The sequence below is a fragment of the Oryx dammah genome, unplaced genomic scaffold (genome assembly GCF_014754425.2).
Source record: "Oryx dammah isolate SB20612 unplaced genomic scaffold, SCBI_Odam_1.1 HiC_scaffold_9, whole genome shotgun sequence".
In the NCBI taxonomy this organism is placed as follows: Eukaryota; Metazoa; Chordata; class Mammalia; order Artiodactyla; family Bovidae; genus Oryx; species Oryx dammah.
The window spans coordinates 58,375,481-58,384,614 of record NW_024070193.1 but is presented as its reverse complement, the minus strand read 5'-3'; the positions used below and the strand labels follow the sequence as shown (position 1 = coordinate 58,384,614).

Here is a 9,134-nt window from a genome sequence, read left to right as displayed (position 1 = left end):
TTAAAGCAACTGAGGGAAGTCCACATTAGTTCATTATACTATATCCTGAAATCCAAACTAGAATTAATATGTTAAAGGTACTATAGTTCAACAAACAATTACAGAGGGCCAGGCAGCTTCACTGATGAATTCTACCAAATACTGAAAGAAGAATTAATACCAATCCTTCTGAAATTCTTCCAAAAAATAGAAGAGGAGGGAGTACTTCCAAACTCATTTCACAAGGCTAGCATTACTCTGATCTCAAAACCAGTACATCACAAGAAAAAAATTAAAGACCAATATCGTTCATGAACATAGATCCAAAAATTTTTAGCAAAATATTATGAAACTGAATTCAACAATACACTAAAAGTATCATATGACAGAAGCAGAAGATATTAAGAAGAGGTGGCAAGAATACACAGAAGAACTGTACAAAAATGATCTTCATGACCCAGATAATCATGATGGTGTGATCACTCACACTCAGCTAGACCCAGACATCCTTGAATATGAAGTCAAGTGGGCCTTAGGAAGCATCACTATGAACAAAGCTAGTGGAGGTGATAGAATTCCAGTTGAGCTATTTCAAATCCTGAAAGATGATGCTGTGAAAGTGCTGCACTCAATATGACAGCAAATGTGGAAAACTCAGCAGTGGCCACAGGACTGGAAAAAGTCACTTTTCATTCCAATCCCAAAGAAAGGCAATGCCAAAGAATGCTCAAACTACCACACAATTGCACTCATCTCACATGCTAGTAAAGTAATGCTCAAAATTCTCCAAGCCAGGCTTCAGCAATACGTGAACCGTGAACTCCCTGATGTTCAAGCTGGTTTTAGAAAAGGCAGAGGAACTAGTCAAATTTCCAACATCCACTGGATCATGGAAAAAGCAAGAGAGTTCCAGAAAAACATCTATTTCTGTTTTATCGACTATGCCAAAGCCTTTGACTGTGTGGATCACAATAAACTGTGGAAAATTCTGAAAGAGATGGGAATACCAGACCACCTGACCTGCCTCTTGAGAAATCTGTATGCAGGTCAGGAAGCAACAGTTAGAACTGGACATGGAACAACAGACTGGTTCCAAACAGGGAAAGGAGTACGTCAAGGCTGTATATTGTCACCCTGCTTATTTACCTTATATGAAGAGTACATATCCAGAGTACATCATGAGAAATGCTGGGCTGGAAGAAGCACAAGCTAGAATCAAGATTGCCAGGAGAAATATCAATAACCTCAGATATGCAGATGACACCACCCTTATGGCAGAAAGTGAAGAACTAAAGAGCCTCTTGATGAAAGTGAAAGAGGAGAGTGAAAAAGTTGGCTTAAAGCTCAACATTCAGATAACTAAGATCATGGCATCCGGCCTCATCATTTCATGGCAAATAGATGGGGAAACATTGGCTGACTTTATTAAAATCACTGCAGATGGTGACTGCAGCCAGGAAATTAAAAGACGCTTACTGCTTGGAAGGAAAGTTATAACCAAGCTAAACAGCATATTAAAAAGCAGACCTTACTTTGTCCACAAAGGTCCCTCTAGTCAAGGCTATGGTTTTTCCAGTGGTCAAGTATGGATGCGAGAGTTGGACTATCACCAGTCCAGGTTCGATGCAGGATACAGGATGCTTGGGGCTGGAGCACTGGGATGACCTAGACGGATGGTACAGGGAGGGAGGTGGGAGCGGGGTTCAGGATGGTGAACACGTGTACACCATGGTGGATTCATGTTGATATATGGCAAAACCAATACAATATTGTAAAGTAAAAATAATAGTAATAATAAATGAAAAGTGGTTAAAAAAAAAAAAAAAGAAAGCTGAGCACCGAAGAATTGATGATTTTGAACTGAGGTGTTGGAGAAGTCCCTTGGACTGGAAGGAGATTCAACCAGTCCATCCTAAAGCAGATCAGTCCTGGCTATTCATTGGAAGGACTGATGTTGAAGTTGAAACTCCAATACTTTGGCCACCTCATGTGAACAGATGACTCATTTGAAAAGACCCTGATGCTGGGAGGGATTGGGGGCAGGAGAAGGGGACGACAGAGGAAGAGATGGTTGGATGGCATCACCGACTCGATGGACATGGGTTTAGGTGGACTCCGGGTGTTGGTGATGGACAGGGAGGCCTGGCGTGCTGCGGTTCACATGGTTGCGAAGAGTCGGACACAACTGAGCAACTGAACTGAACTGAACTGAGTGTGTAACCCCAATATCCCAATTTATTCCTCCCCACTACTTTTTCCCTTTAGTGGTCATAATGAAGTCTCCTGTATACAGTGGTCCCCAACCTTTTTGGTACCAGGGATCGATTCTGTGAAAGACCGTTTTTCCACACCAAGGAGCACGTTGGTTTGGGATGATTTAAGTGCATTACATTTATTGTGCAATTTATCTCTATTGTTATTATATCAGCTCCACCTCGGCTCATCAGGCATTAAATCCCAGAGGCTGGGGACCCCTGAACTACAGGACATTTCCTATGGCAGGAGTGCCTTCTCAATCTGCTGTCAGCTCTCTGCACAACTCATGCCCAGCCCATGCCTGAGCGTTTAATTTCAGAAGGGTTTCCTCCTGTGTTTCGGCACACAGCCAGCTCTCTCTCCCCGGCCACGACTTGGCATGTTATCAAGAATGTTTCCATTCTTGATATCATAACAAGAAAAATAGGTTCAGACCATCCATGTAACAGAGGTGCCTTGACAGGTCCCTGCAGGCGCCCCTCAGGCTTGATTGGCAGGCTTCGAACTGTCAGTTTCTGCCTCTCTGTTCCCCAAGGCCACTTCCATAAGCCCCAGGAGACAGCTCCCCATGCACAAAGCAAGCCTGAAGTTGAGAGAACAATAGCCTTGGTGACTGGTACCCAAGTTTCCTTGCCTCTCTGTCAAGACAATGCTCAAGTGTGTGCTGTGTTTCACAGTGGACTTAAGCCCCTCCCACTCTGATGGGTTGCATTCTCCACTCCTATATCGTGCCCTGTTACCATCCAACATTTCTGGTCACTGCGGGAAACCACTAGCGACCCCATGGACTGCAGCCCACCAGGCTCCTCCATCCATGGGATTTTCCAGGCAAGAGTACTGGAGTGGGGTGCCATTGCCTTCTCCTAACAAAGAGCAGACCCAACTAAATAAATAAATGAACATTTTAAAAAATCATTCATAGGATGATTAAAAGTTGACAATTCATAGATAAGCCAAGACTCAGTTTGCTAAATTTCCTTTACTTATAGCATCAATATTCATCAAATGTGCTTCTTCACACTCTGAAAGTGTCCTTATGACTGAATGACCTCTGCTAGGGAATAGTTTAACAGAATGTATTTCCAATCATTTTAATGAGCTTTGAAGGTTGGCACAAGCCTCTGCACCGTGAGTCACAGGTGTTTTCTGAGACTCTCGTTCTGATGTACCCAGTAACCTTGGCCGTTTTAGCCCCTGTCTTCCATGGGAACGTGCGGTGGTCTGAAATCATGGTCAGTGGCTGGTACGTGTGAGTTTTATTTGGAGGTTTATTTACTTTCCACTATTCTTTACTTTTCTCCCAAATGCTGATTTATTATTTTCCTTCTCTTCCGTTCCCCCCACATTTCCCCCTCTGCTTCTTTCTGTCTTGTCATTGCTCTTTTTATGACAAGCTGATACAGTCCTGCATCACATGCTCACAGAGAATGCTGTGCGCCCAACACATCCCTCCGGGTCAAGGAACTCAGTCCTCTGGCTGGTTCACAACTCCGTTGCTCTTCTGAAATTGTCCCCAGCTGAAGGAGGCTACCTTGCCCAAGATTATGATTCTCTCTGGGGACGGCATGCATCCAAAAAGACTCAGACCCTCTGTCTCAGTTTGGAACAACTCCAAAGGACCATCCCAGTTCCAAAGGCCTGAGTGGGATCTACGGAGGCTTCTTTTGCGATTGCCATCATGGTTTACCTTCTCCCTTTGTTCTCCTGCTTTCCTTGAAAGTGAAAGGCACTCAGTCGTGTCTGACTCTTTGAAACCCCATGAACTGTAGCCCGCCAGGCTCCTCTGTCCATGGAATTCTCTAGGCAACAAGGCTGGAGGGGTGGGGTGGGAAGTGCAGTGGGAGGGGGCTACAGAATGGAGGGGCAAATGTACGCCTATGGCCGATTCATATTGATGTATTGCAAACACCATCACTCTACTGTAGAGTAATTATCCTCCAATTAAAATAAATAAATTTAAAATAATAATAAATACTTTTGGGTAGAAAAAAGGGAGTACTAGACTGGGTAGCCAGTATTCTCTTCTCCAGTGGATCTTCCCAACCCAGGGATCACACCCAGGTCTCTCACGATGTAGGCAGATTCTTTACCATCTGAGCCACCAGGACTCTATAGTAAGCATAGGTTGATTACTATATACTATTAGTATATCATTATACTGTTTCCTTGGGCTTCCCAAGTGGTTCAATGGGTCAAGAAGCTGCCTGCCAATGCAGGAGATGGAAGAGATGCAAGTTTGATCCCTGGGTTGGGAAGATCCCCTGGAGGAGGGCATGGCCACTCCAGTATTCTTGCTTGGAGAATCGCATGGACAGAGGAGCCTGGCGGGCTGCAGTTCATAGGGTCGCAAAAAGTAGGACACGACTGAAGTGACTTAGCACACACACACACATACTGTTTCCTTACTATTTCCAGTTTCCTGACAGCACCCGCGAATTAAACTTCATGACAATCTCAGAATTAGTCATGGGGCTCCTGGCTGAGGTTCCGCATCAGGCGCCTCTGTCCGTGGGGATTCTCCAGGCAAGGATACTGGAGTGAGTTGCCATGCTTATCTCATAACTCAATGCTATAAAGATTGTGTATTTTTAATTGAAGATAGTGTTTTAATAAAAGTTTTCACATTTTAATGAACATCCAGGTAAATAAAACAGTTTAAAATAATTTACTTCTTTAGCTTCAAAAATTATCAGATCAATTTAATCAAGCAGGCACTCTAGATCAGTTTCTTTACCTGAACCGTCCCTAACACTGCCCATTACCATATTTCATAAAATCGAAATCCTCAAGCATGGAGAACAAAAGGCTTTAGGAATTAGATGGTTCACATACACTTACATCTATGTTTTTGACAGATGAGCGGGTGGTTGGAATGTAGACAATGTGCGTTTTGGTGAATGAGAATTTAAAACCATGTGTATGTGTGCTCATTCGCTCAGTCACGTATCCAACTCTTTGTGACCCCGTGGATTGTAGCCTGCCAGGCTCCTCTGTCCATGGGATTCTCTCAGGCAGGAATACTGGAGTGGGTTGCCATTTCCTCCTCTAGGGGATTTCTCTGACCCAGGGATCTAAACCACATCTCTTGCACTGGCAGGTGGATTCTTTACCACTGGGCCACGTGGGAAGATACCTGAAAATATTTCACCGTCCTCTCTGATGAGTGGCTGCATCTTCTCACCATCACTGCAGGAAATGAGGCGCCTGCACACTCCCCAAGGCCTCCCCTTAATCACTGCACAGCCTCTCCCCACTAAGCCCCCAGCACTCTCATTTTTATCCTTGGAGAATTGATTAAATTCTTTCCTGGTGACGTTTTCCAAACTCAGGCTTATTTGGTGAGTGTTTAGTGGGGTGGAAGTGGAGGTGATGGGGTTTATAGAAGAGCTATCACTACCAACAAACTAATCAGTTTAGCCATGAAAATAGAAAGTGAGCCGATGACTAAAGATGAGAAACAGGAAGAAAGGTGAAAGGGCTCTGTTACTGAAGTGTTTCCTGTGAGTTTCAAGAAGGCACACCTGTTGGTACTGCTTGCTTTAATTGGCAGCTACTGAAATCCCTTATCAGCCTGGGTCAGGCCATGGGGTCGCAAAAAGTCAGAAGTGACGGTGACTGAGCATGCATGCCAGCAACTGTAGTAAATTGACCTGAAAATATAAAATACTCAAGCCTAATACGAGTTTATATCTTGCTCAGGTAAGTTGTTTCTGGGTGATGGGCAGCTCTCCTGCACTTCAGGCCCCTTTTATTGTGTCCTGAAAATCATGTAGCCCCCACTTCCCTGAAACCTCATTTGCATCAGCTCCAAGTCAGTAAAGGGAGTAATAGAGTGAGGAGGAGGTTGAGCTATTAATATTTTTTAAAGGCTTGGCTCAAGACTTCGCTGGTGGTTTAGTGGTTGAGAATCCACCTGTTAGTGTAGGGGACACGGGTTTGATCACTGCTCAGGGAAGACCCCTCATGCCACTGGGCAGCTAAGCAACTACTGAAGCCCATGCTCTAGAATCTGGCGTCTCTGCAACAAGAGATGCCACCATAATAAGAAGCCTGTGTGTGTGTGTGTGTGTGTGTGTGTGTGTGTGTGCGTGTGTGTGTGTGTGTGCGCATGTGCTCAGTCCTGTCCGAATCTTGTGACCTCTTGGATTGTAGCCCACTAAGCTCCTCTGTCCATGGGATTTCCCAGGCAAGAATACTGGAGTGGGTTGCCATTTCCTCCTCCAGAGGCTCTTCCTGAACTAAGGATCCAACCCAAGACTCCTGCATCCCCAGCATTGGCAGGCAGATTCTTTACCTTTGCGTCACCTGAGAAGCCAAGAAGCCTGTGCACTGCAACCAAGAATAGCCCCCACTCGCTGCAACTAGAAAAAACCCTGAGCACAGCAAGGACGACCCAGCACAGTAATGAAGAAATAGAAAAGTTTTTGAGAGGCTCGGCTCAGAAACGGCGCAGGACACTTTTGCACATGTTCTTTTGGTTGGAATTCAGTCTCACAGCCTCAGCTGATCACAAGGGTGCCTGGGAAACATGGTCCAACTTCCAATGTGAGCAGGAAGAAGGGGGAACATTCCTGCAGAACAGACAACGGACCCAGGACTAGACACAGAGCCTTTGTGAGGCTGAAAGAAGACAAGCAAATATGTAGCTTTTCAAACCATGCTGAGGAAGCTTAAAGGGGCCAGTCAACAAACACCCATATTCTTCAGCCCTCCTTAGAGCGCCTGAAACTTAGTATTTTAAAATAATTCTAATCTTTCACTAATAGTTGCACCAAAACACCAAAGTGATCCCCGCAGGAGAGCACTCTGTCTCTCCCAGACAAGACAGATGTCCTCTTAGGAACCGACCGGAGAGTTAGGTCAGGCTTTTCCCTCTCCCTCCCTCTAACGCAATGATCACACTGTTTGGGATGGCTTCTGAGATCACTGTCTGCATGCCTCATCACCCTCACCACTACTCTGGGCACTAGAATTTCAATCTCCAAGTCCTGTGAAACTTAATCAGTCCGTTTTCTGAATGTTTTGTCAACCAATGGATAAACTCTTTTCATAAAGCGATACGGGGGAAAAAAATCATTTCTCTTGACCTATTGGCACAAGAAAACAGTGACTCTTTTATTGCAACTTTGGAGTCAGAGATGAGAATTTTATTTGAAAATGACAACTTGGTAGTTAATGGTTTTCTTTTTGTACTTACTCGCTCTTCCAGATGAACAACACAGAATAATTGGTCGTTCTGAAGATGGGTTCACACCAGGAGAGCTTGCCACCCATACTGTGTTGTTTTTAGATCAAAAAGGACATTGCTGAGGGTAGATGTGATCAGGTTTATGAGTCAAACAAAACTGTCTGTGTGGGAGGCTTCTGCTTTGTAGCCTAAATGGTTAACTCAGGCGTGTCAACACATAAAACAACTGAATAATAATTAAGAACTGTTGGTGAGCACCACCACACTAGATATTTTCAGTGTTTACCAGTAGCATCTGCTCGTATTTACAAATCACTTTACAATGTTCATAAAAGTATCTTACCTCAATTATTTATTTGTAACAAGTCTTACAGCAAGTGTAGATAATGTTTTTTTTTTAATTGCTGGTTACATCCCCTAAGGCAAAACCAGCCTCCTAATTAATTTAGGCTTGTTTTTCCTTAAAGAAATATCAAGCATCAAAATCACTTCCTTTTTCAGCTAAGCAAAGATGGCCAAAAAGTACACGTCTTACAACAATACTTTAAAATGTGCTTTGTTTCCACATTGTGGCCAGTTCGGAGAAAAGGAAACAGATATGAAGAGAAGAAAGAAGAGGTGGGAGCAACAGAGACGGAGAGATGAGCAGATCAAAAAAGAGAAAGTAAAGCACGAGTGACAAGGGAGGGGCTTTGAGATGTAAAAAGCAGGGAGAGAAAGAGGAAGAAAAACGGAGGAAAAGGAAGAGCAGAATTCTTTCTTGAGCGGAACAGGGGACATTTGAACACAATGAAGAACAGAACCCACCTTCAGGGAAGGGAACTGGGCGAGAGGCTTTTCTCCTGCCACGGCCATCATGATCAGAGCAATGCTAAGACTGAATGAGGTCAAGTCCAAGGTTGGTCCAGTGAGGAGTGGAGGTTTCTTTCACTTTCTGTGAGTTCTACAAAATCCATGTCTCTCCAGTCACTGAAACAATGCCTTCTTTATACATTGCATAGATTCTTAGATTCTTTTTTTAAAATTGAGATGTAATTTGCACACTATCATATTCACTTTTTAAAAACTTTTATTTTATGTTGGAGAAAAGCCAATTAAAAATGTTGTGACAGTTTCAGGTGGACAGCAAAGGGACTCAGCTGTATACATGCATGTATACAATCTCCCCCAAACTCCCCTCCAACTCAGGCTGCCACATAACAATCAAATTCATTTTTTAAAAGTGTATTTTTGAGGACTTCCTTGTGGTCCAGTGGTTAAGACTGTGCTCGCAATGCAGGGGACCGTGGGTTCAATCCCTGGTCAGGGAACTAATATCCCACATACCACACACACAGGACAGTCAAAAACAAACAAAAAAGCATATATTTCAAGGTTTTTGGTAAATTCACAAAGCTATACATTCATGACCACTACTTAGTTCAAGAATATTTTCATCATCCCTAAAAGAAACTGCATGAAAATTAACAGTAAGTTCTTATTCCCTCCTTGTACCAACCTCTGGCAACCAAAAATCTCCTTTATATCTCTATTGATTGGCATATTCTAGAAAGTTCATATCATGGGAATCACACAGCATGTGGCCTTTTTTGTGTGTGCCTTCTTTTATCAATACTTAGCATGTTTTTAAGGGTCATCCAGGTTGTAACAGGTAAAGTACTTCCTTCCTTTTAATAGTTGAATAATATTTCATTGTATGGATATATTGCAT

At 43.5% G+C, this 9,134-nt stretch overlaps 1 long non-coding RNA gene across 1 annotated transcript; it reads left to right on the top strand.

Annotated features, from left to right (window-relative positions):
• Nucleotides 1-2,183: 2,183 nt before the first annotated feature.
• LOC120867894 lies at nucleotides 2,184-6,008 on the top strand. Its single transcript, XR_005722062.1, has 3 exons — nucleotides 2,184-2,340; nucleotides 3,375-3,478; nucleotides 5,333-6,008. It is a non-coding gene; the product is annotated as an uncharacterized LOC120867894 (long non-coding RNA).
• Nucleotides 6,009-9,134: the final 3,126 nt, after the last annotated feature.